We start from the raw sequence: 9,490 nt of genomic DNA on the forward strand, positions 1-9,490 counted from the left end.
TACAGCTGACCCTGGTGCTAGAGGGGGTACAGCTGACTCTGGTGCTAGAGGGGTACAGCTGACCCTGGTGCTAGAGGGGGTACAGCTGACTCTGGTGCTAGAGGGGGTACAGCTGACCCTGGTGCTAGAGGGGGTACAGCTGACCCTGGTGCTAGAGGGAGTACAGCTGACTCTGGTGCTAGAGGGGGTACAGCTGACCCTGGTGCTAGAGGGGGTACAGCTGACTCTGCTAGAGTGCTGACCCTGGTGCTAGAGGGTACAGCTGACTCTGGTGCTAGAGGGGTACAGCTGACTCTGGTGCTAGAGGGGGTACAGCTGACTCTGGTGCTAGAGGGGGTACAGCTGACCCTGGTGCTAGAGGGGGTACAGCTGACCCTGGTGCTAGAGGGGGTACAGCTGACCCTGGTGCTAGAGGGGGTACAGCTGACTCTGGTGCTAGAGGGGGTACAGCTGACTCTGGTGCTAGAGGGGGTACAGCTGACCCTGGTGCTAGAGGGGTACAGCTGACCCTGGTGCTAGAGGGAGTACAGCTGACCCTGGTGCTAGAGGGGTACAGCTGTCTCTGGTGCTAGAGGGAGTACAGCTGACCCTGGTGCTAGAGGGAGTACAGCTGACCCTGGTGCTAGAGGGAGTACAGCTGACCCTGGTGCTAGAGGGGTACAGCTGACTCTGGTGCTAGAGGGAGTACAGCTGACTCTGGTGCTAGAGGGGGTACAGCTGACCCTGGTGCTAGAGGGAGTACAGCTGACTCTGGTGCTAGAGGGAGTACAGCTGACCCTGGTGCTAGAGGGGGTACAGCTGACCCTGGTGCTAGAGGGGTACAGCTGACCCTGGTGCTAGAGGGGTACAGCTGACCCTGGTGCTAGAGGGAGTACAGCTGACTCTGGTGCTAGAGGGGTACAGCTGACTCTGGTGCTAGAGGGGGTACAGCTGACCCTGGTGCTAGAGGGAGTACAGCTGACCCTGGTGCTAGAGGGAGTACAGCTGACTCTGGTGCTAGAGGGGTACAGCTGACCCTGGTGCTAGAGGGAGTACAGCTGACTCTGGTGCTAGAGGGGTACAGCTGACCCTGGTGCTAGAGGGAGTACAGCTGACTCTGGTGCTAGAGGGAGTACAGCTGACCCTGGTGCTAGAGGGGGTACAGCTGACCCTGGTGCTAGAGGGGGTACAGCTGACCCTGGTGCTAGAGGGGTACAGATGACCCTGGTGCTAGAGGGAGTACAGCTGACTCTGGTGCTAGAGGGGGTACAGCTGACTCTGGTGCTAGAGGGGGTACAGCTGACCCTGGTGCTAGAGGGGGTACAGCTGACTCTGGTGCTAGAGGGGGTACAGCTGACCCTGGTGCTAGAGGGGGTACAGCTGACTCTGGTGCTAGAGGGGGTACAGCTGACCCTGGTGCTAAAGGGGGTACAGCTGACCCTGGTGCTAGAGGGGGTACAGCTGACCCTGGTGCTAGAGGTGGTACAGCTGACCCTGGTGCTAGAGGGAGTACAGCTGACTCTGGTGCTAGAGGGGGTACAGCTGACCCTGGTGCTAGAGGGAGTACAGCTGACTCTGGTGCTAGAGGGGGTACAGCTGACCCTGGTGCTAGAGGGAGTACAGCTGACTCTGGTGCTAGAGGGAGTACAGCTGACCCTGGTGCTAGAGGGGGTACAGCTGACCCTGGTGCTAGAGGGGGTACAGCTGACCCTGGTGCTAGAGGGGGTACAGAAGACCCTGGTGCTAGAGGGAGTACAGCTGACTCTGGTGCTAGAGGGGGTACAGCTGACTCTGGTGCTAGAGGGGGTACAGCTGACCCTGGTGCTAGAGGGAGTACAGCTGACCCTGGTGCTAGAGGGGGTACAGCTGACTCTGGTGCTAGAGGGGGTACAGCTGACCCTGGTGCTAGAGGGGGTACAGCTGACTCTGGTGCTAGAGGGGGTACAGCTGACCCTGGTGCTAGAGGGGGTACAGCTGACCCTGGTGCTAGAGGGAGTACAGCTGACTCTGGTGCTAGAGGGAGTACAGCTGACCCTGGTGCTAGAGGGGGTACAGCTGACCCTGGTGCTAGAGGGGGTACAGCTGACCCTGGTGCTAGAGGGGGTACAGAGGGGGTACAGCTGACCCTGGTGCTAGAGGGGGTACAGCTGAACCTGGTGCTAGAGGGGGTACAGCTGACTCTGGTAAATAAATAAGTAAGGCCTATTCTACCCTTTTGTTATGGCAACTATGTTATAACTTGTTATGGCCTAAATAAGTTCAGGAGTATACGTTTGCTTAACAAGTCACATACTAAGTGTCATGGACTCACTCTGTGTACAATAATGGTGTTTAACATTTTAGTTTATCATTTTTGAATGACTACATCATCTCTGAACCCCACACATACAATTATCTGTAAGATAATTTCAAGTACAGATTCAACCACAAACACATGGTTTTCCAATGCCTCGCAAAGAAGGGCACTAATTAGCAGATGCTTAAAAGTAAAAAAGCAGACATTAAATATCCCTTTGAGCATGGTGAAGTTATTAATGGTGAAGTTATTAATTCCACTTTGGACGGTGTATAAATATACCCAGTCGCAACAAAGTTACAGGCCTCCTTCCTAACTCAGTTACCAGAGAGGAAGGAAGTGGCTGAGGGATTTCACCATGAGGCCAGTGGTGACTTTCAGTGTCGGAGTTTAATGGCTCAGATAACTGAGGATGGATCAACAAAATTGTACTTACCTCCGCAATACTAATTGACAGAGTGAAAAGAAGGAAGCCTGCACACAATACAAAATATTCCAAAACATGCATCCTGTTTTTCAATAAGCCACTAAAGTAAACAGCAAAAAATGTGGCAAAGAAATGAACTTTATGTCCTGAATACAAAGTGTTTTGTTCGGGGAAAACACAACACATCACTGAGTACCACTCTTCCTATTTTCAAGCATGATGGTGGCTGCATCATGGGTGTGCTTGTCATTGGCAAGGACTAGGGAGTTTTTTTTTATACATATATAAAGAGACGAAATAGAGCTAAACACAGGCAAAATCCTGGATGAAAACCTGGTTCAATCTGCTTTCCAACCGACACTGGGAGACAAATTCACATTTCAGCAGGTCAATAACCTAAAGCACAGCGGTGGAAAAGGTGGACTATTGTCATACCCAGCAAAATACTACTTGAGTAAAAGTCCAAAAGTATTTGGTTTTAAAAATACTTAAGTGTCAAAGGTAAATGCAATTGCTAAAATATCAAATGTAAAAGTATAAATCATATTGTATCCTTGAAATATTCACCTGAACTCCTTTACCACCCCACTAAATACAGGCGATAGGTTACCTCATTCACCTCATTCTGCATCAGAAAGTAGGCTGGCCCTCTCTTCTTGTAGATCAAATACAGGCGATAGGTTACCTCATTCACCTCATTCTGCATCAGAAAGTAGGCTGGCCCTCTCTTCTTGTGGATCAAATACAGGCGATAGGTTACCTCATTCACCTCATTCTGCATCAGAAAGTAGGCTGGCCCTCTCTTCTTGTAGATCAAATACAGGCGATAGGTTACCTCATTCACCTCATTCTGCATCAGAAAGTAGGCTGGCCCTCTCTTCTTGTAGATCAAATACAGGCGATAGGTTACCTCATTCACCTCATTCTGCATCAGAAAGTAGGCTGGCCCTCTCTTCTTGTAGATCAAATACAGGCGATAGGTTACCTCATTCACCTCATTCTGCATCAGAAAGTAGGCTGGCCCTCTCTTCTTGTAGATCAAATACAGGCGATAGGTTACCTCATTCACCTCATTCTGCATCAGAAAGTAGGCTGGCCCTCTCTTCTTGTAGATCAAATACAGGCGATAGGTTACCTCATTCACCTCATTCTGCATCAGAAAGTAGGCTGGCCCTCTCTTCTTGTAGATCAACGCACTGCTATTCATCTGAGTAAAATGTGATCTTGTCTGAAAACATCTATTCCCACAGTTAGTCGGTGTCTTGGACTGTGTCCAAAATGATAACCTATTTAGTGCACTGCTCTGGTCAAAAGTACCACATAGGGAATAGGGTGCAACAGTTGGCAGGATGCAACCTCAGTCTGTCGGTAATATTATGAAAGCGCTCACTCTGACTTCCCAGAGTGCATTGCACAGCGTGATGACCGATACAATTCCATTACACCTAAATGTAAATACCATCTCATTGGCTTTCCAAATAAAAACCACCTGCCTGGGGTCCTGAGAACCACCGAGGCTGTCCATCCACCCTTTTCCTGTGGTTTGATCTTTTCATCTCACTTCCTGCCTGTGTGTGTCTCACTGTGTGTGGCTAGGTATGTGAACCTCACTGTGTGTGTTTCATTGTATATCTGTTGGTATGTGAGTCTGTGTGTGTGTGTGTGTGTGTGTGTGTGTGTGTGTGTGTGTGTGTGTGTGTGTGTGTGTGTGTGTGTGTGTGTGTGTGTGTGTGTGTGTGTGTGTGTGTGTGTGTGTGTGTGTGTGTGTGTGTGTGTGTGTGTGTGTGTGTGTGGTGTGCGTGTCGTGTGTGTGTGTGTGTGTGTGTGTGTGTGTGTGTGTGTGTGTGTGTGTGTGTGTGTGTGTGTGTGTGCGTGCGTGCGTGTGTGCGTGTGTGTCGTGTGTGTGTGTGTGTGTGTGTGTGTGTGCGTGCGTGCGTGCGTGCGTGCGTGCGTGCGTGCGTGTGTGCGTGCGTGCGTGCGTGCGTGTGTGTGTGTGTCGGTGTGTGTGTGTGTGTGCGTGCGTGCGTGCGTGCGTGCGTGCGTGCGTGCGTGCGTGCGTGCGTGCGTGCGTGTGTGTGTGTGTGCGTGCGTGCATGTTTGTTTGTGTTTGTAACTGTGTTGGCCACCCAAGTCTTCAGGCAGATCCTCCTAACCGCCCTCAGCTGCTAAAATATTTACAACCCTCACCTCATATCAGACATATGATAAACTACCACGTATACTCACATTTTCAGCTCAAATCAATTCATGCTAACTTTAATGAACAAAATATCAATAGTTCTAATGCTAAAAATGTTACACAAGAGGGAGTGCTGCTATTGGTAATGACATGTGACAAGCACGCCCATGTTCTGTGGTGGTCTCTTTCTGTCTCCTTCAGAGAGAATCCCCATGCTCTCTGTTTGTTGTGCTAAGCTCCAGCAAGTCCAGCTGGTTTTGATTCCACTCTATAAGATCGCAGAGTAAAAGAGTGTGTGTGTGCACGTGCGTGTGTGTGGGGGTAGAGGATCTCTCTTTTTCTCTCGGGTCTCAAATGTAGTTTCTCACCAATTTGGCGTTGGGCCCCTGACAAGTGCTGGGTGTGGGTGTTCTGGGCGGCTGTCACACAGATATCCAGTAAGCCCTGCCCCCTAAAGCCTCAGACTCCTGAGGGCCGATGGGAGAAGAGAGGAGAGGGGAGGGGAGTAGATATGTGCTGGACTGACATGAATGCGTAATACCCCACTGTGCACTCCACATCAATTCAGCATGGAAATGTGGGTCATATTTGGTAGAGGCGTTGATCAATGAGATGTTTTATTCATTATGCACCAGATAGGTGCAGTAAAATGTGTTCTTTTACAGGGTAGTACGGGGCGCCCCTCCAGCAAATTAGGGTTAAGTGGCTTGCTCAAGGGCACATTGATCGATTTTTCACCTTTTTATTCACCCACTAAAAAAGACAGCGAGAGGAATGTTTTTGGTTTTAGTTGTCATCAACACGTGTTATCACTGCGCTTTCAACCAATACACTTTGATTTTAATTTGATTTAAAAGCTTAGCAAAGGCCTAGATCAGATCAAGAGTTAACAGACGATAGCCGACACCCGCATAGCTGGTACTTTGGTGGTGTGGGAGGTGTAACAGCTGTCAAATCAGAGCGGCTGCTCGTGTGGTCATTGCCATAAAGCCACGCCCGCCCCAATCCCAGCCACTTGTGTTAAAAGTTCAGAATGAGAAAGTGTAGGCTATGTGGAAATAATGATGCTCAAATTGGAAGTCATTAAACAAAATAATGAGGATTTCTGTCAGCCTAATCGGGGGTGTAGATTGATGTAGATCTGTTCGAACTTGCAAATAAAATCAAACAAAATCACATGTCACATGTGCCGAATACAACAGTGAAATGCTTACTTACAAGCCCTTAACCAACAATGCAGTTTTAAGAAGGAATAAGCGTTGGGACTTAATTAAACTGTAAACAATAAATTTACATTTAAATTTAAAAAATGCTTTTTGGGGGTAAAAATAACAAAAAACTAAAGAGCAACAATAAAATAATAGTAATGAGGCTATATACAGGGGGTACCGTTACAGAGTCAATGTGTGGGGGCACAGGTTAGTCGAGGTAATTGAGGTAATATGTGCATGTAAGTAGAGGTAGAGTAACTATGCATAGTTTTTGGACCATGACAGTTTGTTGGTGATGTGGACACCAAGGAACTTGAAACTCTCAACCTGCTCCACTACAGCCCCATCGGTGAGAATGGGGGAGTGCTCGGCCCACCTTTTCCTGTAGTCCACAATCATCTCCTTTGTCTTGATCACGTTGAGGTCTCTGACCTCCTCCCATTGGGCTGTCTCATCGTTGTCGGTGAACAGGCCTACCACTGTTGTGTCATCTGCAAACTTAATGATGGTGTTGGATTTGTGCTTGGCCACGCAGTCAAGGGTGAACAGGGAGTACAGGTAGGGACTGTGCACACACCCCCGAGGGACCCCATGTTGAGGATCAGCAAGGCAGATGTGTTGTTACATACCCTTACCACCTGGGGGCGGCCCGTCAGGAAGTCCAGGATCCAGTAGCAAAGAGAAGTGTTTAATCCCAGAGTCCTTAGCTTAGTGATGAGCTTTGAGGGCACTGTGGTGTTGAACGCTGAGCTGTAGTCAATGAAAACATTATCACATAGGTGTTCCTTTTGTCCAGGTGGGAAAGGGCAGTGTGGAGTGCAATAGAGATTGCACCATCTGTGGATCTGTTAGGGCGGTATGCAAATTGCAGTTGGTCTAGGTTTTCTGGGATAATGATAATGATAATGGTGTAAATAAGGCTGCATGGGATTTCTCTTAATACGATTCTGTGCAGCCAATGCCAATGTCTACATTAGGTATAATGCTGGCAGACTCTCTAAAGCAGTTCCCCCTCAGACACCCAGACTCTCTAAAGCAGTTCCCCCTCAGACACCTAGACTCTCTAAAGCAGTTCCCCCTCAGACACCCAGACTCTCTAAAGCAGTTCCCCCTCAGACACCCAGACTCTCTAAAGCAGTTCCACCTCAGACACCCAGACTCTCTAAAGCAGTTCCCCCTCAGACACCCAGACTCTCTAAAGCAGTTCCCCCTCAGACACCCAGACTCTCTAAAACAGTTCCAACTCAGACACCCAGACTCTCTAAAGCAGTTCCACCTCAGACATCCAGACTCTCTAAAGCAGTTCCCCCTCAGACACCCAGACTCTCTAAAGCAGTTCCCCTCAGACACCCAGACTCTCTAAAGCAGTTCCACCTCAGACACCCAGACTCTCTAAAGCTGTTCCCCTCAGACACCCAGACTCTCTAAAGCAGTTCCCCCTCAGACACCCAGACTCTCTAAAACAGTTCCAACTCAGACACCCAGACTCTCTAAAGCAGTTCCACCTCAGACATCCAGACTCTCTAAAGCAGTTCCCCTCAGACACCCAGACTCTCTAAAGCAGTTCCCCCTCAGACACCCAGACTCTCTAAAGCAGTTCCCCCTCAGACACCCAGACTCTCTAAAGCAGTTCCCCCTCAGACACCCAGACTCTCTAAAGCAGTTCCACCTCAGACACCCAGACTCTCTAAAGCAGTTCCCCCTCAGACACCCAGACTCTCTAAAGCAGTTCCCCCTCAGACACCCAGACTCTCTAAAGCAGTTCCCCTCAGACACCCAGACTCTCTAAAGCAGTTCCCCTCAGACACCCAGACTCTCTAAAGCAGTTCCCCCTCAGACACCCAGACTCTCTAAAGCAGTTCCCCCTCAGACACCCAGACTCTCTAAAGCAGTTCCCCCTCAGACACCATCACATCAACCGTTATTCGGGTGTCGGGTTAGCACGGATCTGATACAATCTAGCCCAAAGTTCAAATGGGAAGACAATGTCAGATATTTTGTATTTATACAACAACGTAATGCCATCACTGTACTTCATCTAATAGCACAACAAAACCCGGATTGCAGTTGAGATCACATGAAAAGTACATAGTGCAAGTGATCAATGCTGTTTGAGATTCTGGGCATATTATAATAGAAATGGTGGTGATCTCCACAGACCTGCAACTTTTGCATTCTATCTCGAACATGCTTTATATGATTACATAAGAAGACATTATAGTTACAGTAACCTCAAAATGTGAGTTTGTCACTATTTCTAAGGTTGAATAAATACTGTTACATTAGTTTGAGAGCCTTCATTTTACTGTATATCACAAGTAGTAATGAATTGTGTTTTGGTTGACATCACAACCAGCAATCTAAATGTAGAAAATAAGACAAAATCAAATTAAACTTCATTTAAAGTGAATTTAAAGTTTGATTTGATTTAGTGTTATTCTTTAACTTAGATTTTTGGTTGAGATGATGATGTGAATCCAACATACCAGACTGGGTCAGTAGCACAAATGGAACTATCCAAGCAGAAGATACATCTCCTTCAAATGTTGACATTTGGTTGTATTGACAACCAAACACAATTCAATACCCAGTTTGTCTACAAAAAAATAATAACTAATATGATGGATTGATGTCATATATAAATCTATTTTTTTTCTCCATCAATCTACACACAATACACCATAATGACAAAGCAAAAACTGTTGATTTTTTAGTTTTTGCTACAAGCTTAGCCATGCGTTATAACTGTTTATGCTTTGTCATTATGGGGTATTGTGTGTAGATTGATGAAAATAAAATAAAAAATCTAAACCATTTTTAGAACAAGGCTGTAACGTAACTAATGTGGAAAAAGTCAAAGGGTCTGAATACTTTCCGAATGCACTGTATGAGTTGTAAAGGATGGTAACATTTCATTTGGTCCATTAAACCGACCCTTTGGAATGACTTCAATAGCAACAGTGAATGTTATTACTATACTATTATTATAGTCAGTCACAGATTTCAAAGCTAAGCAAGGCTTGGTTAAAACCTTGGCTGGGAGATCAAATGAATAGATCTAGAAAGATCAACTCTGCAGTAGGCTGCCCAGCCTATTGTTTATTTTTCTGATATTGTATGTAACGTTGAAAATATGACTTTGTTTCAAAGGTACAAATTTAACATACACCTTACTGCTATTAACCCATACAACACATTGAATCACAGGTTGCAAGTTCAAACCCCCGAGCTGACAAGGTACAAATCTGTCGTTCTGCCCCTGAACAGGCAGTTAACCCACTGTTCCTAGGCCGTCATTGAAAATAAGAATTTGTTCTTAACTGACTTGCCTGGTTAAATAAAGGTAAAATAAAATAAATAAATAAACATGTTCACTGCAAGACATGTAAAAACAGATC

Source organism: Oncorhynchus nerka, linkage group LG17 (assembly GCF_034236695.1).
Source record: "Oncorhynchus nerka isolate Pitt River linkage group LG17, Oner_Uvic_2.0, whole genome shotgun sequence".
NCBI lineage: Eukaryota > Metazoa > Chordata > Actinopteri > Salmoniformes > Salmonidae > Oncorhynchus > Oncorhynchus nerka.